At 45.3% G+C, this 27003-nt stretch overlaps 1 protein-coding gene across 3 annotated transcripts in view; it reads left to right on the plus strand.

Annotated features, from left to right (window-relative positions):
• Positions 1 to 27003, plus strand: part of BAALC (BAALC binder of MAP3K1 and KLF4) — a 90382-nt gene that overhangs the window by 47764 nt on the left and 15615 nt on the right. The window lies entirely within an intron of this gene.

The following is a 27003-nucleotide window of genomic DNA, read 5'->3' on the forward strand; positions in this document are numbered from 1 at the left end:
CTGACTCCTCCCTGGGCTAAGGTGTGGGCAGGGCTGTGCTCCTCCCTTGATGCTCTGGGGAGAATTAATTTCTTGTCCTGCCCAACTTCTAGAGGCTGCCCACATTTCTTGGTTTATGGCCTTTTCCTCCATCCTCAAAGCCTGTGACATTGCACCTCTCTGTGTCTCTCTTTCATAACCACATAGCCCTTTACTTCTCACTCTTCTGCCTTCCTCTTCCACTCTTAGGGACTCTTGGGATTACCCTGGACCCACCTGGATAATTGAGGATAGTCTATTTAATTTAATTTTTTAAATTTTATTTACTAAAATTTTTTTAAACGTTTATTTATTTATTTTTTTGAGAGAGAGACAGAGAACGAGTAGGGGAGGGGCAGAGAGAGAGAGAGGGAGACACAGAATCCGAAGCAGGCTCCAGGATCTGAGCTGTCAGCACAGACCCGATGCAGGGCTCAAACTCATGAGCTATGAGATCATGGCCTGAGCTGAAGGCAGACGCTTAACTGACTGAGCCACCCAGGGGTCAGTTTAAAATAACTCCCTTAATTGGATTACCAACCTTAATTCCACATGCAATCTTAATTCCCCTTTGCCAAGTAACCTAATATATTCACAGGTTCTGGGGATTAAGAGTAGACTTTGGTGCAGGGTGGGAAGAGGATATTGCAGCAGTAGGGGCATTATTCTGCATATCACGCCATGTCCCTAGTCAGAGCTGTGGTCAAACAGACCTGTGGAGGAAGAGGTCGCCATTTATCAAGTGCCTACTACGTGTCAGACAGTAACCTGGGTGCTTTATAGATTCTCATTTAATCTCCCAACATTCAGTCCCTCATTTACAAGTAAGAAAATGCTGGCTCAGAGAGGTTTAGTGACTTATCCCAAGTCCATGGCTGGCTACTGTGGAATTCTGTCTGTATGTACTCCAGTCCATGCTGCCTTCTGTTACCCTTGGCTCCCCGCTCCCCGCCCCCCCCCCCCACCGCCCCAATAGGCCCAGAGGCTTCCAAACGTATGTGAACACATGCGTGCGTGTGTGTGTGTGTGTGTGTGTGTGTGTGTGGCAGATGGACAAAAACAGTAAGAAGTCACCTGCACTTGAAGCCAAGGAGAATCAACTTAAAATAGGTGAGGACAGCAACCAGATGCAGTGACTCATCCAACAGAAACTGTTGGCTCTTCAGCTGCCGACAACAGAGGGCCATCAGGGTGCAGGCTCAGGAGACCCATCTGGACTAAAGCCCAGAGAGCGGTCGTTTACTCAGCGGGTTTATAACTTGCCTGATGCAGGGGTACCTGTGGAGTACGATCAGGGCAAGATCTGAGTTACAAGAATGTCTCCGAGTCTCATCCAGTCCTCTGTAAAGGCAGGTCACAGGTGTCAGGGAGTAGAACTGTTTTTCTGTCCTTGGCTTCACCTTGCCCAAGCCCGGGTGGAACAGTCTCAAAACCTCTGTGTCTGTTCTCGGATTCTGTACTCACCGCCCAGCCGTGGGCCTGATTTACTGTTCTAGCTGATCAGCTCTCCCACAAAATCAGGATTCTAAACCTCGCTGGCCCTGGTGACTGCAAGTCAATCATGTAACTCTGTCTCTGCTGGCCTCTTCTCTGGTTCCTTCCCCTTAACCACTGTGAGGCCTCAGTGCCTGTGCCTGCGGGCCTCTGCTCCCGGCACTCAGGGGGCCCTGCATCACCGTGCTTCTGCTGAGAGATGCAAGGATGGAATTCTCCGAGCTTTCTCCTCCCAGCTTTTCTATTGCTTTCCCTGTTTTCTGTTTTTTTCCTCATTTCTGATGTTTTCTCCCAGATCTAGTTTGGAATTTTCACATTCTCTTTCTCTTCTTGTGGTTACCCTAAAGTTTTCACACACATACTTCATTTATCACAATCTAACGCTTATCCATACTTTCCTACTCTGATGTTGGCTTCCTCCCTCCCTAGAATAAAAGACACTGATGCTTGGGGGGCCTGGGTGGCTCAGTCCATTAAGCTTCTGACTTCGGCTCAGGTCGTGATCTCACACTTTGTGAGTTCGAGCCCCGCATCGGGCTCTGTGCTGACAGCTCAGAGCCTGGAGCCTGCTTCTGATTCTGTGTCTCCCTCTCTCTCTCTGCCCCTCCCCCTCTCATGCTCTGTCTGTCTCTCTTAAAAATAAACATTTAAAAAAATAATAAAAAGACACTGGTGTTGGAGAGCAACACATGGGGCTGTGCTCCAGGCCTCAGAGGGATATGACGCCAATAGACCGTGGCCAGAGACGCCTCAGTGTGTGATCTGGGGGGATCGGAGGGATGGACCAAGAAAGGATTCAGTCACCACCACCACTGCTGATTCCTGCTAGTCTGTTGCCTTTGGCTACTAAGTGCATTAGTTTCTGGGGCTGCTCTAACGAAGTGCCACAGAGTGGGGAGCTTAAAGCAACAGGAATTTGTTCCCTCCCAGTTCTGGAGGCTGGATGTCCGAGATCATTGTATCGACAGGGTTGATTCCTTCCATGGGCTGTGAGGGAGAGCCTGTTCCGTGCCTCTCTCCTAGCTCTGGTGCTTTGCTGACAATCTTTAGGGTTTTTTAGTTGGTAGCGGCATCACCCCAATCTCTGCCTTCATATCGTTTCTCCCTCTGTGTGTGCGTCTGGGTCCAGACCCTTTTTTAATAAAGGACACCAGTTGTCCTGAAATAGGGCTCACCCTAATGATCTCGTCTTAACCGAGTTAACTGCTTTCGTCTGCAACGGTCTCCACATCAGGTCACATTCTGAGATCCTGGGGATTAGTACTAAAACGTTCGGATTTTGAGGAGACATAATCCATTATACTAGTATATTAAGTACAATAAGTATATTGATACGTTCCAATGCATTTATGAAAAAGATTAACACTGTGTCTGAAAGACACTTTTGAACCTAAGGGTTTGACCTCGGTGTTACTAATAAAACATTATAATTTATTTTTTCCCCAGCTTTGAGATAGAATCGACATACACCACTGCGTAAGTTTAAGGTGTAAAACATTATGTTTAACATACATATCTATTGCAGAATGATTACCACAGTAAGATTAGTCAACACCTCCAGCACCTCATATAGTTATCCTCTTTGTGTTGAGAACTTTTATGATCTACTCTTTTAGTAAATTTCAAGTATGCAAGATAGTATCTATCGTGATGTGTAGTCACCAAGCTGTACCTTAGGTCCTCAGAACTTACTCATCTTATACTGGAAGTTTGACCACATTCACTCCCACCCCCCTGGTTCTGTGAGTTCCTTTTTTTTTTTTTTTTTTTTTTAGATTCCACATATAGGTGAGATCATACAGTATTTGTCTTTATGTAACTTATTTAACATAATGCTCTCAGGATTCATCCATGTTATTGAAAATGGTAAGATTTCTTTCTTTTCGTGGCTACTGTTCCATTGTGTGTATATGTACCATATCTTCTTTATCCATTCATCCATCGATGGACACTTAGGTTGTTTCTGTGTCTGGCTATTGTAAATAATGCTATAATGAACAAGGGGTGCAGATAACTCTTCAAGATCGTGATTTCCATTCCTTCAAATACCTACCCAGAAGTGGAATTGCTGGATCATATGGCAGCTCTGGTTTTAATTTAAAAAAAAAATTTTTTTTTAATGTGTATCTTTGGGAGAGAGAGCGAGTGAGCAGGGGAGAGGCAGAGAGAGACAGCGACCCGGAATTTGAAGCAGGCCCCAGGCTCCATGCTATCAACACAGAGCCCGACTCTGGCTCAAACTCAAGAGCTCTGAGATCATGACCTGAGCCAAAATCGGTTGCTTAATGACTGAGCCACCCAGGCGCCCCTGATTGTTTGGGGAACCTCCATACCATTCTCCATAGTGGCTGCTCCAATTTACATTCCCACCGAGAGGGCCCCAGGGTTCCCTTGTTTCCACATCATTGCCAATACTTGTTATCTCTTGCCTTTCTGATGATAGCCATTCCAAAAGGTGTGAAGTGATATCTCTTTGTGGTTTTGATTTGCATTTCCCTGATAATGAGTGATGTTGTACATCCTTTCCCGTACCTGTCGGCCATCTGTATGTCTTCTTTGGGAAAATGTCTATTTGGGTCCTTTGCCTATTTAAAAAAATTTTTTTTTTTTACTGCTATTGAATTGTAGGAGTTCCTTCTATACTTCGGATATTAGCCCCTTATCAGATACATGATTAGCAAGTATTTTTTCTCACTTTCCATAGTATGCCTTTTCATTGTGTTGATGTCTTCCTTTGCTGTGCAGAAGCCTTTTAGCATGATGTAGTCTCAGTTACTTGTTTTTGCTTTTATTGCTTGTGCTTTGGGTGACAAGTCTAAAAATCCATTGCCAAGATTCACGGCAAGGAGCTTCTCCCTTATGTTTTCTCGCAGGAGTTCATGGTTTCAGGTCTTACACTGAAGTCCTCGATCCATTTCGAGTTAATGTGTGTGAGTGGTGGGAGACAGGGGTCCAGTGTCATTCTTTAGCATGTGAATTTCCAGCTTTACCAAAACCATTTACCGAAGACTGTCTTTTCCCCTAAAGCATTATACTTTATGCCAACCTCTTCCCACCCAGCTGGCCTGCATTGTGGTCTCCTAGGTGGCTTGGGAGGAGAGACCGGCACAGCCTCCATCAAGGGCCAGGTGTACACCCTACCCCTTCTGGGGTTCTGTTCTGGAAGGGTCAGCTGCATTTATATGGAAGATGTCTTACCTCCAGGGAGTGCTTAGGTGCTGCAATTCCATAGGTTTCATATGTGCTCACTGAGAGGTCTCTTTTAGGTGCACCTGCCTTGAATTTGTGTTTGTTTCTTTTGCCTTCCCAAATACATCTATGGCAGTATCTTTCTTAGAAATGGCTGAATGACGGGGCATTTCAATCCATGAGTTTTCTTGTTCACTACAACTAGAATGGAAACCCATCCCTCATCTCTAAGGGGAGGAGAGGAGACAGGGGCAGTTTAAACATCACTCCATGCCTGCATTGTTTAGTTAGCTGGAAAACACCCTTCCGCAATTCTAAGAACTCTGTTGGTTGTGAGATCATTTCAATAACGGCTTTTAAAGAGGGAAAAACACTAAGACTAAATATGCACATCAATTTTAAAATATACCGTAATTTCAGAAACAAAAATGTGTTATTTGGAATTTAAGATACACGCTATTTCAGGGCATCTTCTAAGTGCTAGTGCTAAGAGCAATGCAATGGAGAAGAAAGTCAGACACAGTCCTTACCGTCACAGGGCTTATCCTGTTACACTGGAGACAAACATTAACCAAAGTCATTAATAAAATAGTCACAAATGTGCTAAGGGCTTTGAACTTGGAATACAAAGCACTGGGGCAGTGGACGCCATGGGAACCTTGGATTCACTAATTCACCTCCTTACCCATTTAGTACATGCCTGCAGAATGGGGCCCATTTTCCATTTCTTTTTTTTTTTTTTCTGCCTTTTTTTTTCTTTTTTTTTTTGTATGAGACCTCTTTTCTTTACTACATTTGTCTTCACTGTAGCCCACACGCCCAGTTCTATATTTGCACACAATTTAAATGTTTGTTCAATGAGATTGGAGAAGGAGAAGTCAAGCTCCCTCAGCCCAGGGGCCGAGACTCATTCATCTGTGATTCCCCACCCCCACCCCAGGGCCCACCAAATAACAGCACCCATGATCTCTGTCCACTGAGCCAATGTCCCAGAGTCACTTCCTGCTTCTCTTTATGTAAGGGCACCTACTAGATGTCACAGATAAGACCAGCCAGCTGCTGTTCTGCTGCCAGGGGGTTCTCTCTTTGCTTTTTGTTTTTTGACTTTCTGCTTTAGAGACTGCCTCCTTCCTCACTGTCCCTCCTCCCTCCCCTGCCCCACACCCAGGGCACTGGCATATCTTTGAGGCACATTTATCTTTGTGGCTGGACATCACTGCCACTTCCAGTGGGCACTGAAGTCCCCTCTTAGTGCCACAAGCACTAATATTCTAAAGCAGTCCCTCTCAACGGGGCAACTTTGCTCCCTACGGGACATTTGGCAAGGTGGGGAGACATTTTGGGTTATCACAACTGGGGGGCAGGTGCTGTTGGCATCTAGTGGGTCGAGATCACGGGCCCTGCCAAACACCCCCCAATGCTCAGGACAGTCCCCTATGGCAAAGAATGATCCGTCCCTCCCAAATCCATAGTGCTGAGTTGAGAAACCCTGCTCTAGGGTCGGGATATTCAGAATAAGTAGTTATAAAGAAGAAAAGAAAACTTTGCTTCCCATTTTGTGTTATGCTGTAATTCCAGAAGGTGCCCCAAGTAGCGTTGCTTGTACCCTGTGTCTTAGATAATTTTTTTGAAAAGCAGCTTTCTGGGGCGCCTGGGTGGCGCAGTCGGTTAAGCGTCCGACTTCAGCCAGGTCACGATCTCGCGGTCCGTGAGTTCGAGCCCCGCGTCAGGCTCTGGGCTGATGGCTCGGAGCCTGGAGCCTGTTTCCGATTCTGTGTCTCCCTCTCTCTCTGCCCCTCCCCCGTTCATGCTCTGTCTCTCTCTGTCCCAAAAATAAAAAAAAAAAAATAATAAAATAAAAAAATAAAAAAAAACGTTGAAAAAAAAAAAATTTAAAAAAAAAAAAAGAAAAGCAGCTTTCTGAATTTTTGCTCATGGCCCACATTCTCTCCCTGGGGTCGGGTTGTGGCCAGCAGACAGTCCCAGAGACAAGCACTGATTCTCTTTAACATTGTTCCTCCCTTCCAACCTTGAAGCTTGGCCCTTTTTACAGGGGAAGGCCTGCTGGGCCTGGCTCCTCTTGCCTTAGGGCAAGTTATTTTCGGAGGCTCCTTGGGCCCTAATGCAAATATGCTGCAAGTTCCCACCAGTTGGTCCTGCTGTGACAGAACTCCAGTGCGGATTCCAGCTTAAGCTCAAAGGAGAGGATTTTTTGCGAGTTGATGCCCAGGTGCTGCAGAACTTGCATGAGCATGGCTGAGGGATAGCTTGTGGTTTACTCTGTGTCAGTTAGGACTCTTGCTGGCAAGTAATAAATCAACATCCACCAAAACAAAACCCTACACAAAAACAAGGGACCGTATTGGTTTGGGGTGAGGCTGGGTTCAAGGCTCACCTGGTGCCTGTAACCCCATGTCTCCCTCTCCTTCTCTCAAACCCCTTCTTCTGTGTGGGCTCCATTCTTGGAAAGGGCCTCTCCTTGCAGCGGTCAGACCACTGCCACAGACCCACCACACAGCGTCTAGACCCAAGTCCACTGGGAAAGAGACAGACTCTCTACAAGAACGCCTGCAAAGGTCTTGAGAGTTAGTGACTGGGGTCATGCGATGTCCCCGAACAATCACAAGACCCCTGAGAATACAGTGTGGTGATTGGTTTTGCTGTTGGTCACATGCTTCAACCCAGACCACCAGGTCTGAAAGTGGGAAGATGGAGTTACTGAAAAAAAGATACCCAGTGGTGTGGAGCAAGCCCACTACATGGGGTTTAGCATCTTAGGGTCCATCAAACGAGCTGTGGGATTGATTATTAGAGAGATCAGGAAAAGACTCTCTCTCTCTCTCTCACTCTCTCTCTCTCTCTCTTTTTTTTTTTTTTAAATATTTTATTTATTTTTGAGACAGAAAGAGAGAGCACGAGCAAGGGAGGGGCAGAGAGAGAGGGAGACACAGAATCCAAGGAAGGCTCCAGGCTCAGAGCTGTCCGGGCACAGAGCCTGACTCGGGGCTTGAACTCACAAACTGCGAGATCACGACCTGAGCCGAAGTTTAATGCTTAACCGCTTCACTGACTAAGCCACCCAGGTGCCCCAGGAAAAGACTCTTTAAGAAAGAAGAGAGCCTCTTAAAATGAGAAAGGATTGATAATGTTATGTTTAAGCAAATTGGAATGCGCGGCAGAGGGAGCTGGGGCTAGCAAGGTGTAGGGAGCTCTAAAGGAGCCTTATGTTACCTGTATGTTCCTCCAGTTATGGTTTTTAAAGCCCCATAATTTGGTGTATTTTTCCCTTCTTCAACCTTCAGTACATGAAATTTATAAACACTTTGATTTTTTCTTGATACTATGCCAAGATATATTCAACTGTGATGAGTATTTATATTTCTCTATTTCTTGATTTATTCATGTTTTAGATTTTTCCTAAAACTGTGAAATCTCACAGCTTTATTTCAATAGGCAACTTTCTAAAACAATGTTTCATTATTTTCTTTGTAATGTCAAAAATGTGGCAATTAAGTAGTTTTAATTTCCATTAGACTTCAAAGTGCATTTCTTCAACTTCAAATCCAAGTACTATTTTTAAGCATAATTTTTAAATAAAAACCAACTTTTAAGAAAAAAAAAGTCTTTGTACCCAACTCAGGAGAGTAGAGTGAGGCACCTAATTCAGTGCCTGACATATGGTGGGGTCTCCATAAATAGAAACTGCCTTTTGTCCGTTTTTCGTAACATTAAAATCTCTGATGAAAGAGAAGAGGAATATATTCACTACAGTTTGTAGAGATGGTGATGTTCATGTTTACCAAGAGGTTGTAAGACTTGAACGTGCATTATAGTTTCACTTTAAATATACCATTTAATCGGGGCACCTGGATGGCTCAGTCGGTTAATAAGCATTTCTCAGGTCAGGATCTCACGGTTGGTGGGTTGGAGCCCTTCGTCAGGCTCTGTGCTGACAGCTCAGAGCCTGGAGCCTGCTTCAGATTCTGTGTCTCCCTCTTTCTCTCTGCCCCTCCCCCCCACATGCTGTCTCTCTCTCTCTCTCTTTCTCTCTCTCTCAAAAATGAATAAATGTTTAAAAGTAAGTATATCATGTAATAATTAAAAATGAATTAGAGAGCAAATTATAAGAATTGATCAAAAATTACTGTTATATTTCTCACACTCCATTTGAGAATAATATAATGTAAATGAGAGCAGAAACCAAAATGCCAAACTCCCTGGAGATCTTTCTCCTTCCCAGGTTAGTAGAAGTAGCTAGGCAGAGTAATAGATTTTGTTTCTGAATAAATGAATAGCCTTGCTGGGGAGAGAAAACCGGGGCACTTGGAACAAGCAAGGAATCATTTAGTGCTACACTGTGTGATGTTGACTGCAGATGACTAGGTCATAGAGCCAACACTGATCAGTGTTGCCCCTCACCAGGTTGGAAAGGTAAAGGAAGGAGGAAGAACACTGTGGGTAGGAGGTCATCCTGAGCAGTAACACAAGGTGGGTTTGAGCCTGGCACTTATGGGGCACAAAGGACACCATCTGCCTCGAGGATAAGGTATGTGATTAGAATGAAGCCCAGATCATTACAGTGAGCCCATTCGGTGAATCTCTGGAGCGCTGGGCAGAGGTTGTCTGGATCTGATGCAGTGAGGAAGAAGGCCATGCTTTGGGAAGATTCATCTTCCTGCCGTGACATGGATGTGCCAGACAGTGGAGAGACACTGGGATCAAGGAGGCCATCCATACGTTACTGTAATAAGCTAGCGGTGCGCTGGACCTCTCCAGTGGGAACGTAAGTGGAGAGCAAGGAGCTATGGGAAGGTGTGTCAAAGGAAGAGACGACAGGGCTTAGTGCTAGACTTGACTGTAGGGATGGAGAAGAGAAAGGAAATAACTTACATGTTTTTAAAGCCAGAGGCTAGAAAATTGGTGGCATGACCGACCTAGATGAGAGAGTCACGAAGGGGCACGAGATCGAAGGTGATACGTTCAGTTTGGACATATTGAGTCTAAAGTGACTGGAGGGACTTCCAAGTGGAAAAATGAGACCACAGCTGGGTCTGCAGGACTGTCCGCATCTCTGCCTGAATCGATTCCTCTCTTCTCCTGTCTCCTGAACACACCCTGTTCTCCCTACCCCCACCCCATCGTTCAAGTTGAGGCCCTCATCACCTCTTGCCTCCAGAGAGTGTGGTAGTCCTCACCAATTTTCTTCTTCCAGTCTCATCCTCTTTAATCCATCATCTTCCACGTCTTTTAAGTTTTTATCTTATTTCCATTATGCCCATAATTTCGTTTTCCAGATTGCGCATTTGGTATTTATCTAGAGATATTAGAAATTGTTGTAGTGAATTGTGAGTGGAACTCCCTTAGCTCATCTCTAAGAAGAGCAAGGGGTAAGTAAAACAGTTAGATTACTTTCCAATAACTTATCGGTGTTGAACATTGTTTTCTTCAGTAGAATGCCATTCTGAGACTGGACCACAAGGATAAATCAGTTTGTAAGGACTGCGTTGATCTCTGTTTCTGACTCTTACCAGATGTGACTGCCTGCAGGGTGAAGACTGTAACTTAGGCCTCTGTCACCAGAGCCTAGTGAAATGTCTGGCATGTGTCGGGGTTCGGCAAATACTGGTTGAGATGAACTGAAGGAAGCACAGAGCTGGGTATCCAATGTGGGCCACACTAGTGAAGATGGATCTGGTCTCTGAGAGACAAATGCATTAGAACAGAGAGTGGGGAACAGAATTCGTGGGTAAGTGGCCATCTTCTCAGTGATGCATGAACCACCATGTACTGGTTTCTCTGAACAGAAGCTACAAAGCCATGAGCCAGTGGTCTGGAGCCTGAGTAAGCCAGTCCCAGTACTGCATCCGTGGTGTCCCTATGTGAACCTTGGATTCATGAACTTTTTTTTTTAATTAATTAATTTATTTTGAGAGAGGGAGAGGAAGTGAGAGCACAAGCCGGGGAGGGTCAGAGAGAGAGAGAGAGAGAGAGAGAGAGAATCCCAAGCAGGCTCCGTACTGACAGCGTGGAGCCCAGTGCCAGGCTCGAATTCACAGACTGTGAGATCATGACCTGAGCTGAAACCAAGAGTGGACACTTAACCGACTGAGCCACCCAGGCGCCCTGGATTCATGAACTTTGCCACAGGGCCAACTACCTTCTTGTACACCCCTGAAGTCTGATTCAGATGTTTTGACTGGGAAAGCTGAAGAAAAATCAGTTTTGCTATTGTTTTACACTGAAAGAAAACTGCCTTAGAAGAAAATCCTGGAAGGCATTTTGATTTTTCTCAGGCTTCACATCCCCTGGCTCTAGGATGCTAAACTAAGCAAAACTGTTTCAGAATAGAATCTGTGCATTTAGGGTGACATCAGCTCACACACACAGGTGACTGACTCTGTACATGATGTGGTCCAAACATTTTCGTTGGAAAAACCGCCTCCTTCTGTAAATACCAAGAATGGTAATAGGATTTAAAGCAAAGCCAACTGCACCTACTCCTAGAACCTTGCAGGAACTTGTCAAAGGTGGGGAGCTTGAACTTGACTTCTTAGGAGAAAAAAGTAACCTCAAACCTGCTTTTATCCAGGGAGAATTGCAGAGACAGGAACCAGGGATTTAAGAGCCAGTAATTGCATTTCAGAAATACAAGATCAGATTGGCCCATTTGGGGTTTTTATTTAAAAAAAAATTTTTTTTTAATTTTTTAATTTATTTTTGAGACAGAGAGAGACAGAGCATGAGCAGGGGAGGGGCAGAGAGAGAGGGAGACACAGAATCCGAAGCAGACTCCAGGCTCTGAGCTGTCAGCACAGAGCCCGACGCGGGGCTCGAACTCACAGACTGTGAGATCATGACCTGAGCCGAGGCCGGACGCTCAACCGACTGAACCACACAGGCGCCCCACCCCCCCATTTGGGGTTTTTAAATGTATGCTTCCTGTAGAAAACCCGCAACATCTCTGTCTTATGTGGCTGCTACAGAAGAGATTTTGGATATTACTGACATCTTAAACATTAATACAGTGAGCTACATAGTTGTCGCACTTAATCCTGTTCCTTCTGGCTGTGTCCTTTAGAAATTGTTACAGAAAACCTTTTTATCAAGATTGTGGTTACAGATGATTATCCTAATTAATTTACTATTGTTTTTCTCTTTTTTCTCTCTTTCTTTCCAAATACTCCATTGCACTTCTCAGATGTGTATTTTGGCAAAAGCCATCTTTCCGAACTGGCATTATTACCAGTCACAGCCTTCTGAGAGTGGTTTCCAGTTTGGTGAGTCCAGCTGGGAAGATAATCATCCCCCCAAAATGCATTCAGATGGCCAAGGGAAGCTCTAGAAAGAGGCAGGCCCCCAAAGGCAAGGCTCTTCTCACCGTACTCCCTGCCTCTAGGCTTGAGCCCTTCACACAGACCACCCACACTGTTCCTAGGTTGCCATTGCCCACGCATTGTTCAAAGCCATTGCCATTGGACACCATCCGAACTCCTTAACGAGGTGCACAGAGCCACTCGTGATTTGGCCTCTGCCTCTCTTTGGCCTGTTTTATACTTTGCCACTAGCAGTACCCCTTGGACAACTCTCTTCCCCACATCCCAAATATCACCCGAAGGACAAAGACAAAAGTCTCTCTCCTTCACTGCTGCATTCCCAGCCCTAGAACAGGGCCTGGCACATGGAAAAGGTACAGGAAATGTGTATGGCTGCCCAGACCGCTCCCCTATGGTCTGTTTTCCACCTGGCTCTGTCCATTTCTGTTCAGCCCAAAAGATCTATCCTTCTGCGAAGGTGAGGCACAGTGAGGGCTTGCGAATCGTATGCTTTATCTTTTATCTCTGTCACACGTGTCACATAGGAGCCCTCTGACAGTATGCAGTGAACAGAGCCCGAGGTGACAGCAGTCTGCTCTGCAACACAAGACTTCCACTTTAGTTCCACCTCTGTCCTCTTGACTGGCTTTGGAGGGAGACCCCTGAACTCCGGGTCTTGGACCCATTAGGGGTTGCTACGCTTCGACGAGATCTGGGACAATATTGTTAATGTGACAAGTTGATCTTTGATGATGCTCTCTTGTCCCTATGGCTTTTCTCCATTTTCTTTCACCCACCCCGTGCCCGGCCTCACCCTCCAGAAAGGATCTGAAATCAGCCTATGCACTTCACTGTGCCTGGGGGTGGTGAGTTGTAAAATCAACCTGACCGTATGCCAGGCTCACCTACTCCATTCTTTGCTCACCGCTCTTTGATGCAGGTATCAGAATTCTCATTCTATACCCAAGGAAAGTGAGGCTTAGTGATGCTAAGTAGTGGGGCAATGACAGAGACAGCAGATGGGAACATGGTGTCTTTAGAGTCCTGTAGATCTGAGTATTTGAGTCCTGGCTCCACCAATGGCTATTCGTTCCTCTTTGAGCAAGTTAGTTGGCCTCTCTCTGAGGCAATATCCCAGTCTGCGAAATGGGAGTGACCAGAGTAGAGAGTTTGCTGCCTGGTAGCCACAAACAAATGGTAAATGTTATGATTTTGTCCCTTCAACCAAGGTCCCACGTCTTGCAAGGGGCACAGCTGAGATTTGAACCCAGGCCCACCTGGCTCCAAAGGCAGTGCCTGCCCTCACTGCAGCACACTCCTGGACATCCAGCCAGCAGCCACCAGGGATACGTGTTAAATGAGCACGAATAAGTCATTCAACTCACAGATTCTCAGGGCCCCAAGAGGTTCAGTGTCAAAAGGGAGTCAGGTTCAGAGATATAGAGATGTAGATGAAGAAAAAAAGTTCAAATCTTGTGTCTCACAAAAAAAGTATCACAAGGGAAAGGGTTTATTTTTTCAGCTTTATTGAATTGTTAAGATATTCGGTTGACAGAATTGTAGGATATTTAAACTGTTCAATGTGATCTGACATACATTATGAAAGGATTCCTGCCGTTGAATTAATGAACATCCATGAGCTCCAAGATTTACCTTTTGTCTGTGTGCGAGAGACAGGACTCTTAGATTCTGCTGTCTTAGCTGATTGCAATTAATTATACAACACAGTGTTATTGACTACAGTCACCACATTATACATTAGATCCTCAGACCTTACCTTACAGCTGAAAGTCTGTGTCCTTTACTGACCTCATCCTATTTCTCCCACTCCATAGACCCTGGCAACCTCTTTTCTCTCCTTCTTTTCTTTCTTTCTTTCTTTCTTTCTTTCTTTCTTTCTTTCTTTCTTTCTTTCTTTCTTTCTTTCTTTCTTTCTTTCTTCCTTCCTTCCTTCCTTCCTTCCTTCCTTCCTTCCTTCCTTCCTTCCTTCCTTCCTTCCTTCCTTTCTTCCTTCCTTCCTTCCTTCCTTTCTTTTGGCAGCCACTTTTCTAGTCTCTATGGATCCAACTTTTTCTTTTCTTTTCTTTCCTTTTCTTTCTTTGTCTGGTGTATTTCATTTAGCATAATGCCCTCCAATTTCATCCATGTTGTCACAAATGGCACGATTTTGGAAAGGGTTTATTTATTTTTTAATGTTTATTTATTTTTGAGAGAGAGAGAGAGAGCACACACAGGAGAGGGGCAGAAGGAGAGGGGGGCAGAGGATCTGAAGGGGGCTCTGTGCTGACAGCAGAGAGCCCGATGCGGGGCTTGAACTCACAGACCGTGAGACCATGACCTGAGCCGATGTCAGATGCTTCACCCACTGAGACACCCAGGCGCCCAGAGAAGAGTTTACTTTTGATGTACAGCAAAACCTCTTTGAAATCTTCTAACTCTTAGACATTTTTGTTTTTTACAAACCAGGCACCGGCTCCTCTCACTCCAAATCTCTCTCCTTTCCCCTTCTGTTCCTGATACCACTCTTCTGCTTCCTGTTCCTTCTCCATCTAAACCCTGTGGAATCCACAGGCCACTATCCCATCTCTGTTTCACAGCCTCTCTCATCCCCTTAATTGGATCATTGAATGTCTGCAGCGCTCTGGTTTTTTGGGCAGGTAGTCGTGACCCTGCCTGGAGTAGAGGTTGCCCAAGGCCAACAGGTGGCGCCCTTGAAATGGGAGGTGTTGAATGCAGAGAACGAGCCGGGCAGTGGCTTCTGAGTATTGGAGGAGGAGGTGACCCAGAGGGCTGAGCACCTGGCAGAACAACAATTTCAGGGTTCTGAGGGGTAGAAAATGCACCCAGGTAGTTTCATTAAATACGCTCACCTTCCCACTATTTGTACTTCCGTGGGACTCACTCGATTCTGCCGGCAAGTTCATTGGATTCTCAGTATTCTCAAGCCCAGCTGCTCCCTGAGGAGTAAGACCTCTGAGCTGTGGATTATCTTTAAAACAACAAACAGAAAGTCTTTCATTTGTTTTGATGATGTCGTACTTCTCCTCCTTAACCTCCTTAATGCCCAGCCCTGAAGAGGGAGAACATGATTCATTGTAGTTTTCTTTCTTTCTTTTTTTTTAATTATGTGAGTAAACCCAAATGCATTGAAAGTAAAGGTTTTAGAGTCTGACAGACCTGGGGTGACAGCCTGGCTCAGACCCCCGCTGCAGGACCTCAGGCAGATTACTTCACCTCCATGAGCCTCAGTGCCCTCTTCTGAAAAAATAAAGGATCATGACCCTGACTTACACAGTTGGCGTGACACTGAAGTAGAGTCGGGAGCCAAATTCCAGTGCCACACTCTTAGCAACCAGTCATTTCAGGAGTCTTCCTGTCTTTATTTCCTCAGCTCTGAGCACGGGCTGGTGCTCAACGGGAGCCTAGAAATGTGAGTCTCATTTCATTTCTTCTATTATCTTCGTGTCAACAACACCCTGTCTTTCCTTTTATTTTTTTTTAAATTTTTTTTTTTAACGTTTATTTATTTTTGAGACAGAGAGAGACAGAGCATGAACGGGGGAGGGGCAGAGAGAGAGGGAGACACAGAATCGGAAGCAGGCTCCAGGCTCCGAGCCATCAGCCCAGAGCCTGACGCGGGGCTCGAACTCACGGACCGCGAGATCGTGACCTGAGCTGAAGTCGGTCGCTTAACCGACTGCGCCACCCAGGCGCCCCCCTGTCTTTCCTTTTAAACACTGCCCAAGAATCCTCTTCTCCGTGAGGACTAACCGTGCCTGATTTTGGTCATGTGAGTAATCCCCAGGTTCTAGCCAACCAGTATAATTAGTTCCATCCACACTCACTGTTAGGATGCCCCGGTGAGTTGTCGGACTGCCCTACAGAGAGTCAGACATCTCATCCTTTGATTTCAAAATGGCTGAGCTTTCTTTGTAGAATGGGCCCATAGCGATGGGTTCATGCTTGTGTGCCATTCTTGTTCTTGAGTGCCGATATATTTGATGACTATTTTTGATAGCATATTTGATGATGAAATGTAATCTAATAACTAAGAAATAAATAGCTAAATAAATATTCTAGGTGGGTCCAATGCCACTATGAATGAGAAAAGGCAGAATATGACGTAGCTCTGTATTTGAATAAATATATCACTTATTTCAGAAGTGATACTGAAATATCATTTGGGAATTACTCACATGACTGAAATCAGGCACGGTTAGTCCTCACAGAGGAGAGGATTCTTGGGCAGTGTTTAAAAGGAAAGACTGGGTGTCGTTGACACGAAGATAATAGAAGAAATGAAATGAGACTCACATTTCTAGGCTCCCGTTGAGCACCAGCCCGTGCTCATTCCTGTGCAAAAAATATAACTTATATAACATAGTTTTTCCCTATATAAAAGCTGTCATTTTTACATATTTACCCTCTGTTTGCTTTATTCCACTTGTTATATATTGGATTTTTATCTGTGTAAGTCTTCATACTTTTAAACTGTATGGAATTGTGTCGTATAGGTAAAACACAGTTTATTCAGTAATTACCCATCTGATGAATGGCTATGTCGGTTACAGTTTTCACTGTTCCAGTGGTATGAAGAATGTCTTCAACAGGCCTCTTCATGCAGTGGTAAGAGGTTTCCTACAGTAGACACTGAGGAGTAAAATTGTGGAGTCATAATGGTGTGCACATTTTAGACTTGAATGGACTCTGCTCATTGTCCTCCAAAATAGCTTTATTTGCACTCCTGCCAGCAACATATGAGAGAACCCATTAAACCACACCCTTTAAACATCGAATATTATCAGACTTTTGACATTCCGATAGGTAAGTAATGATATTTTGTTTTTTAAATTTTGCATGGCTCTACTTCTTAGTAATTTAAAAAAACAATTTTTTTAAAGGTTTATTCATTTTTCAGAGACAGAGAGAGACAGAGCGTGAGGGGGGAAGGGGCAGCGAGAGAGGGAGACACAGACTCCGAAGCAGGCTCCAGGCTCTGAGCTGTCAGCACAGAGGCCGACGCAGGGCTCGAACTCACAGACTGTGAGATCATGGCCTTGGGTGAAGTTGGATGTTTAACCCCCAGGCGCCCCTCTCAGTAATTTTTAAATAAACTGCGAAGTTTCCAATTAAATTATAGAAGCATAAAGAATTCAGATAGGGCAAGTGTTTTATATCCGCTAATAACATCCCTGTACTACACAGTGTAGGCACTCATAGATGCTAGAGGACTGATTGATTGCTTTGGAAGACTTTAAAATTTCAAGAATTAAAATAATGCAATTGACTTAAATCCCCTAAGTCTGATTGACCCAGATATACTTCTTATATCTGTTAAGGATATATCACCTCATTTCTAATGTCTACCTAACGGGACAGTTTAGTGCCAGCTACCGCCAGCCTGGAAGAGAGCCTGCTAAAGAAGCTGGTTGTACTAAACCAGAAAGTGTTAAGGAGTTAAAAAAACAACAACAACCAGGAAGTAAGCTGACACTTCCTTAAAGGGCTAACCATCCCAAAGGTGAATGAACCAAGGAATAAAAGAAAATAGGGAGGAAAATTTCACTGGAAGACTGTTTCTCTAATGAAACATTTCACTACGTAAAAGGGTCTAAAGGGCAGGCCATGAATTCTAGCGTGGGGCCAGGCACCTTGGGAGCGATGTGAGGGTGCAACCCTGGGGTGTTTTCAAATCCCCGACTGATTAGATCTGCTGACTGTGGAAAGCAGCCAGGCCACAAGCAAGGTGCCTTGCCTGCACACATAAGGAAGCGGGGTAGAAATAAAAGATCAAAGTAAGCCTCCCCATTCAAACAGAAACGGGGCCATGATGGGCAGGGCCTTGGCCAAGGATTGCGCCAGACACCGGAGGGGCCTCCTGGGACTCCACCCTACTCCTAGGACTTTCTTTCCCGCCATCAGTTGGTCACCCTAGGAGAGTGTTCCATGGCAAGGGCACCACTTTTCAGGTTGGCTGGGGTTGCTCAGGTAAACAGTTCCCTGGACAGGCAGTTTCAGCCTGAGTAAGAAGGTGGGATCCGGACTGGGCTGCATGGGAGAGGAAGAGGAAGTTAGACACGTGGATGGATATGATGCATCGTCTTCTAAGTGTTTGCTTGTCTTGCCCTCCATCTGCCACGGATAATTTTGTCAACACCAGTTCAGATTCTCGTCTTCCCTTCTCCGCCTTCCAGTGGAAATTCAGCCTTTACCATCCATCTCCCGTTATCCTCTCTGGCGAGGAACTGGAGGACTTGGTACAGACTGACAGAGGCAGGAAGAGAGGGAAGGTGGGTGGAGGGAAGATGGAGCTGAGATGGCAGTCCTACTACGCTGTTAACCTCCGGTGTAACCCGGCCTCCGGCAGAGTGCCTGGCACTTAGTAGGCACGGAACAAATGTTTTTCAAATGACTGGCTTATTCAAAGTCACAGGATAAAGGAACAAACAAGTGATCTATGATGAGGAAGAAGCGGATGGAGGAGGGGATCAAAGGGAGAGAAGGGAAGGTTAGACTGACAGATTCTGACAGTACCAGCAGAGAAGGAAAGTGAGATTTTGATCTTTCCTTTTGGCTGCCTCCTAGTGCATTAGCTTGTTTGTTGTCCTTGGGCGTCTCTTTGGGGAGAGAATTCAGGCCTGAATTCACCAAGGACACACGGGCTCCCCTTGCTTCTTCACAGGATCCTTTCAGTTCCAGCTGATGCTCTCAGCAGGCGTCCTTCTTGCATGCTGCTGGGACTGGGGAAAGCTGTTTCCACCATCAATCTCCATGGCCAAGGGCAGATGTGACAGGCTGGCAGCCCATCTCAGGGAACAGGAGCCGTCCGACACCCTCCTAGTCAGGACCCGTGGCCTTTGGCAACTGTCAGGCTAGTACTGCCATTATCCCTGTAGACTGCAAGTTTACCGTCAGGCTCTCCCTGGCCATTGCTGCTCATATCCAAATGTGCTTCTTTATTTTCTTTAGTCAATATACCGTCCCCAAATGTGCTGCTCACAGTTTCTCAAGTTACAGCTTTATTGAGCTAAAATGCACATATTATACAACTGACCTATTTAAAACGTACAGTTAAATGGTTTTGAGTCTATTCTCAGAGTTGTGCACAATTTTAGAACATTTTCATCACCTGAAAAAGAAATCCTTTGTCTGTTAATAGTCACTCCTCATTTCCCCCCAGCAACCCCAGCCCCAGGCAAGCACTCATCTATTTTTCCCTAGAGATTTACCTATTCGTGGACATTCATATAAATGGAGTAGGACACTGTGTGACCTATGACTGGCTTCTTTCACTTAGCATAATGTTTTCAAGGTTTATCAGTGTTGTAGCATTTACTAGTATTTCCTTTTGTTTATTGCCAAATAATATTCCATTGTGTGTCTATACCATATTTTATTCTTCCATCTGTCGTTGTTGGATATTCGGGGTGTTTCTACCTTGGGGCTACTATGAATAATGCTGCTTTGAATACTCTTCTACAAGTCTTTGTGTAAATGTGGGTTCTCATTTCTCTTGGGTATATACCTAGGAGTGGAATTTCTGGATCATATGTCTGGCCTTCGGAGGAGCTACCAGACTGACTTCTAAAGTGGCTGCACTCTTTTACCAGCAGTGTTTAAAGGTTCCAAATTCTCCACATCTTCGCCAACACTTGTCATTATCTGCCTTTTTCTTTTTCTTTTCTTCTTTTTATCTGCCTTTTTCTGTGATAGCCATTCCAGTGGGTATGAGGGGGGTAGCTCATGGTTTTGATTTGTATTTCCCTGATAGCTGGCGATGTTGAACATCTTTTCACGTGCTTATTGGCCATTTGCATATCTTTTTTGGAGAAATATCTATTCACATCCTTTACATGTATTCTTATTTGGTTATTTGTCCCTTATCAGATATAAATTCGCAAAACTTTCCTCCGGTTTTGTGAACTGTCTTTCGCTTTCTTTATGATGCCCTTTGAAGCACAGATGTTTTAAATTTTATGACGTCCAATTTATCTATTTTTTTTTTGTTATTGTTGCTTGTGCTTCTGGGATCATTTTTAAGAGACCGTTGCTTAATCCAAAGTCATGAAGATTTATGCCTATGTTTTCTTTTAAGAGTTTTATAATTTTAGCAATTACATTTAGATTTTTTATTCATTTTGGGATAACTTTAGTACATGGTGTGAGGTAGGTGTCCAGTTTCATTCTTTCAAGTGTAGATATCCAGATATCACCACACACTAGTTGATAAAACTGTTTCCCCATTAAATAGTCTTGACAGCCTTGTTCAAAATCAGTTGACAATAAATGTAACAGTCGCTCATCATTTTAAAGGTTTTCCTTATATTAGCCTTACAAAAAGCCACATGTCAATGTCTTACACGCAGCGTGTACCCAAAAATTACTCATCAGATTGAAGAAATGACAAACACCTCTCCATTTTGGTTCATTTCGAAGAATAAGGAGACAAATTCTGAGTGGCTGGATAGTTGCGGTTTATTTAATACATACCTCAGTTCAGACAAAATTATCATCAGCCATGCGTTCACAGCCTGAGCCCTGGCAGTGTTTGATGAGCCAGAATTTCATCTGATGTGACTTTAGGAGATTCTTCCCAAATAGACTAGGAGTGTCTAGTCATCGAGGAGATGACTCGCAGGTGATTCCAATGATTTTGGACCCTGTGATCACCTTCACCAAAGAAAGCCAGGTGCTTGGGTTAAAGAGGAGTTGCCCCTTGTCCTGTTCTCCGCATGGCTTCCAGCTATCATTTTAATTTCTATGTGCCACCTCCCTCCCAGATTCACTTCTCAAATAGCATGAAACTGGCAGGAAGTCATTGGTTGGAATTTGTCAGCAAGCTTTGGACACAGCTGTTTCCCATCTTTTGGCAAAATTGGTGATTTGGCTTGTCTTCTGGATGGAATGAAAATTTTGTGAAGGATGTGAAAAAAAAGACATACCCTAGGGGCACACAGATGTCCCTCAATTTACTACTGTAGAGCTCACCGGGGAAATATAGATGGGCATTTTGCTTGTAACCCTCAAGACTGGCATGAGCATCAATCTCCACGTCAGGAGGCTAAAAGTGCAGCCTTAGAACTCCAGGTCTCAGCATCACTGGCAATGGGCAGAGTGGAGGGAACTTGTTAAAATGCATATGCCTGGGTCCCTACTGAATCAGAACTTCTGGAGGTTAGACGTAGGGATCTGCATTTTAACAGACGCCTCGGGTGGGTCTCACGCCCACTAAAATTTGAGAACTGCTTACTTGGGGGGTTTTCTTTGAAGGATATGTGAATACTTGCTCAGATCACAAGCTTTGGAAATATACGGAACCTGTGTTAAGCTTCAGTTTCCTTTGCCGTAAAATAAGAGTCACTCTCCCATCTTTCAGGCTTGAGAGGGCTGGCATGGAGTAGGGCAGCTCAGGGTCTACGACAGTAGCAGCTTTCACAACAATGTCCCCCTGCTTGGGACACTTGGCGCCCCGTAGGGTTGCCAGATAAAATTCAGGACACCCAATTAAACTTGAATTTCAGAAAAACAACAGTAATTTTTTTTAGTATAAGTGCGGCAGCAATGCTGAGGCCAGTTTCCAGGGTATAGGGCTTGGTAGGACAAGCTCCATGGAGAGATGTGGGACATTGTGCCTGGATAGATAGCCTCTGGGCCTCAACCTCCAACCCTCCCGGAAAGTCTGAGAGCCTCTCAGATCATTTACATGAATCACTTTCCTACTTTAATTCACTGGAGTCCATTTCTGTTGCTTGTAGCTGAGAACCCCGACTGAGGCAGCATCTGTAACTTCCTACTCAACAACTTGCCATCTGTCCTCTGTTCCCACCACTCTTAGCCTTCCCTGAAGTCATCAAGAACCTCCTGCTGGCACAGTCTCTCTGGCTTTTTTTTGGTTCTGTACCTTTTCCTGGTGGAGGAGTGTAATAAAGGACACAGTGCACCCATGGCTACCCTACGTAGGGGATCTAGGGGAACAAACACCCGACCTCAGTGTGTTGCTGCAGACCCCCTCCACTCAGTAGCTAGCGGTGCCCATTGGCAAACCCCACTAGAAGCCAGTGGACAAGGGAGCCTGTTGATGTGGTTCATTCAGGACAGTGTCCTGGGACATGGAACAGGGAGGGGAGGAGGGGAGAGTGAGGGTGGAAGGGCAGAAGGAATGTATCCAGCATGCAGGGCATGTCCACTGTCCTAGGTTCTCTAGAAGCAGAGCCTGAGATGGGAATTTTATGCAAGTGACTCCTGGAGACACTGCTCCAAGGAGAACCGTGTGAGGGAGAGAACAAGAGAAGAAGGATGGGCCAGGGGAAGGAGCTGGGCAGAGATGTGGTTTCAGGATTAGTCTAGTCTCAACCTGATCCAATGGGTTGCTTTGGAGCAAAGGGACAGAAATTGTCCAGCTCAGAGGCAAGGGGGCTGGACTGTTGTACCCACACACACACTGACGAACACTTTTAGTTGATTATTGGCCGTGGAATTTACCTGATATAACTGGCCAGGCCTCTCCTGGTAAGGGGGCTTGGTCAAGGGGGCTTGGTCCTTCGGTCAAGGACAAGCCTTAGGAGAAGAGGGCAGCCATGAGCCGTTAGCCACCAACATCCACCACAGCTAGGGGATGGATGCAGGGACCGGGTGGGTGGACCTGGGTGGGCACCGATAGCATCTGCCGGAAGGATATGTATCACCTTGTTAACAGGGGATAGCTCTGGGTGATGGGATGAAAATCATTCTTCCTTTGTGCTTTTCTGTAGTTTACAAATTTTCCAACATTGATTCTGTTATTTTTGGAACTAGAAAATGCACGTTAAATTAAATTCATGCAGCAAAACCACCTGGTTTATTGCAGGCAAAAGTAACAGTAAATGGCCCCATATTCCTGCGGTGACATCTTGACCGCACCAGGCAGATGATCCCCGCTCACTATTAGCAATGCAGTCCTAAAGCCTCGCCCTGTTTTTCTACTTGTCATCAGAGCTTCTCTGCTTAGTTACCAGGCTCAGTGGGCCAGTCCTTTAGCACTTAACAGGTGCCAATTGTATGGCTCATAATCAAGTATGTAATTAATGTGGCTAATGGAGAGGGGCACCGGGAGGAGACAAGACAGCTGGGGTTGGACCATGAATAATAATAAGTACAATGTATGTGCCAAACATGTGGGAACCTTTGTATATGTTATCTTATTTCATCCTTACAACAGCCTATGAAGTAGGAATTGTTATTCCTATTTAATCAATGAGGAAGTCCTTGGATTGGGGATTAAGAAACCGGAGTTCTAATTTTTGATCAGCCATCAATAAAAACTGCAAACACTGGACCAAATGAATGGTTTTCGAGCCTCTGCTGAGATGCCCGGGGAGTGGGGGAGCTGCTGAGAGGGAAGGAATGGCCGTTTGTATCTCAGCCACAGCAGCTCTGCCGTGATCTTTAAGTATTGGCAGGACCGGCTTCAGGGTCTACCGAGCTCAGAAGGGATTCTGTGCTTAGGATTTAATGCTCTTCAGCGTTCTGGAAATTTGTAATAATTTTATCTTTTATTCTGTGGTTTGTAAGTGAAATCCTATAGAACAGTGGAGCTCGTGCCAGGGGCTTGGAGCTCTGACTCATGCTTGGGTCCACTTCCTGTTGCCTATCTGCCTCCCTCGGATGTGTTCTCCACCACCTGCTCTTGGCCCCTGGTGCCCTCAGCCTCCTTTTTCTGCCTTAACCTCCTCCTCCTGGGTTAGCAACTGGGTTGCAGTGTCGGGGGGAGAAGGAAGGGAGCCATGTTCCAGGGCCTCTAAGTCCCACAGGGGCCTGACCAGGCGTATGGGGTCAGAAACATGTCCTGAAGGTGTTAGATAAGAGGGTGGCCGTCCCCACACAGGCTGGAAGCACCATACTGCATTCAATGGATGCTCTTATGTACCCTCAACCCAGATACCAGGTCATGAACAACATAGGAAATGGTAACATTTTTAAAAATTTTTTTAAGTTTACTTATTTTTGAGAGAGAGAAACAGAGAGAGAGAGAGAGAGAGCCAGAGACAGAACATGAGCAGGGGTATGGCAGAAAGAGGGAGACACAGAATCCGAAGCAGGCTTCAGGCTCTGAGCTATCAGCACAGAGCCCGATGCTGGGCTCGAGCCCACGGACCATGAGATCATGACCTGAGTCGAAATCGGATGCTTGACTGAGCTACCCACACCCCCCCGAAAATGGTAACATTTGTATATCCCACTATCGTAAACAGTCAAGGTAGTACTGGCTAGCCTTGAGTCCCACTCAGGAGCCTCAAGAGCTGAAGGCAGTTCCACCCTAGACTTAGGTAGATGGGGTCTCTGCCTTGGTCTTGTGTTCCCTTTTCTGCCCCACCCCACTTGGCCCCACTGTTTCCTAGATAACAGGGTAAGTTATCCAGGGGCCAAGGGGACATACCTGCCAAAGCCCGCAGCCCTTCTTCAGCATCAGTTGCTTTCCCTCCCCCAGTCCAATACAAACAAATGTGTGGTCTCACTGTGCATGACTAATACATAGCTCACACCACTTGGGACTCACCGTGTGAATCTGACAGCCCTAGAACTGGTCCATCCGCCATTAAGTCAGAGAAGTTCAGTCACCGTCAAATGTTCCCAGCAACAGAAATTTCTAAATGCTTGCATTCAGTTTATATACTTAAGGCACAGCAGACCAGTAACAACAGTTTCGTCCCTGGATCACACGGACAAGCTCTGTTCTAGATTATTCTATGGGTGCTGAGACTCTGGGATTACCAGCCCAAATCACACCAAGCCTGCTTCCAGGTTTTCATGGGCCTCTTCTCCTGATTCATTCACTCCCTTGGGCCAAGAGGCAGCTGCTCACAGACAGCAGTAGAGATGGAGATTGAATACGTGTGCTTGGGGTGTCCATACGCATGCGTCTGAGGCCCTTTTGGCATAGGATGGAAGGGGGTATGGAAAGAGAAGGGGAATAGGCTGCCAGCTGATGGAGGAAGGGGCCACAAGGATTTGGGGCAAGAATCCATTTCTCTGCACATCTGGAACACATCCACAGGGCCCCCTCGTTCTACAGCCTGCCAGTCAGGAAACTCTAGCAACCATTTTCTATTGTGACTTTCAATGTTTCGAATTCTGATTTCTATCCCATGGCCACAGCTGAGGGCCTCTTGGGTTTTTGTAGAGCAAATGGGTGACATGTGGATGTACGTATGTGTTCTTTGGATCACTGCTTCCTCAGGTTTGATGGGACTGTGGCCTCATCAGGTCTGCCTAGTCAACCAGCCCTCCCTCTCATTGTGTACCAAGTAAACTGTGCTTCTGATGTGTGCTTCTTGGCAAATAATTTCTCAACAATCTATGAAAGGATTTTTTGGTTTTTCTTAAGTGTGATTAAAAGCGAACCCAGGCTAACACCCCAAAAGAAAGATAGGCAAATGACTTGACGATTAAAACACACACACACACACACACACACACACACACACAATTAGCCAATAGGCACACAAATAAATATGGTATCTCTACTAAATCAAGAAGTGTGAATCCAAGCAATGAGATACTTTATTTTGCCTCTTAAGTTGGCAAAGATGAGAAAAAAAAAAAAGAATGAAAATATTCAGTGTTTTATGAGGGTTTTATTTTTATTTTTATTTTTTAACGTTTTATTTATTTTTGAGACAGAGAGAGACAGAGCATGAACAGGGGAGGGTCAGCGAGAGGGAGACACAGAATCTGAAACAGGCTCCAGGCTCTGAGCTGTCAGCACAGAGCCCAATGCGGGGCTCGAACTCACGGACCGCGAGATCATGACCTGAGCCGAAGTCGGCCGTTTAACCGACTGAGCCACCCAGGCGCCCCTGTTTTGTGAGGGTTTGAGTAATATTGCCATTTCATATACTGTTGGCAGAGGGCAGTAGGGTAATTAGAGAAAAATTCATAGAGGTAAATCTGGCAATGCATCACAAAAGACTTTAAAATGTGCAAATCCTTTGAAATCTTGAAGACACCGTTTCATATTTTCTTACATCCCCTGGCAGTTGATAGTAAGTCTAATGTTGGGGCGCCTGGGTGGCTCAGTTGGTTAAGCATCCAACTTTTGATTTCTACTTGGGCCGTAATCTCGCGGTTTGTGGGTTCGAGCCCCACACCAGGCCCCACACTAACAGGCTTTCTCTCCCTCTTTCTCTGCCCCTCCCCTCCCAAAATAAATAAATAAACTTCCAAAAAAAAAAGGTGTAAAGTTAATCTCATTCTTGTTTCGTTTTTTTCATTTTTTCCCCCTCTTCTGAAGCTTTTCTCGTTAAATAATGGTGTTTGAAGTTTCACTCAGCTCTGTCTGGGTTGGGTTTTTCTTTGTATTTGTCTTGCCAAATGTTTGGTAGGCTGTTTCAATTTGGAGTTCCGAGCGCCTAGTCAAGATTAGATCTTTCTGGCAAGCAGCCCCTATCCTGAAGCTGTCAAGGGGACCTCTAGGAGCTCTGTGTCATGAACTGGGGCAAAGACCCAATGTTGTGACAAAAGATCCTCCTATCACCCCTGGCACGCAGGAGATTACCAGGGTTTTAGGAGCTCGATGCCAGGAACTGGGGAAAAACACCACATATGCATTTCTTATTATATCCCAATATCCCACCTCGCAGCCTGCTCCGTCATCGCTGACTGGCCTCGGCTGGTTGCTGCTGGCCTTTCTATGGCTGTTACAGAGCCTCTCCTGGCCTCTTGTCTCCCACCTGGTATCTCTCCCTCGTGCTTCCTGGACCACCTTTTCTCTTTTCAATCAGATACTCTCCATCCATGAATTCCTCGATGTAGCCCTCTTGCTTCTCAGTGAGGCTATTTATTTAAACCTCACTCTATCATTTCTTGGCATTTGTCACGGAAGGAACACATGCTCAGTCCAACGTCTTGAGATGGAATTAAGTTAAAAAAAAAAAAAACAAACTCTGTATAACCAGTAATTCCACTTGTAGGATTTATACTAAGGAAATAATTAAGAATAAAGCTTTAACCC

Source organism: Neofelis nebulosa, chromosome 14 (assembly GCF_028018385.1).
Source record: "Neofelis nebulosa isolate mNeoNeb1 chromosome 14, mNeoNeb1.pri, whole genome shotgun sequence".
NCBI lineage: Eukaryota > Metazoa > Chordata > Mammalia > Carnivora > Felidae > Neofelis > Neofelis nebulosa.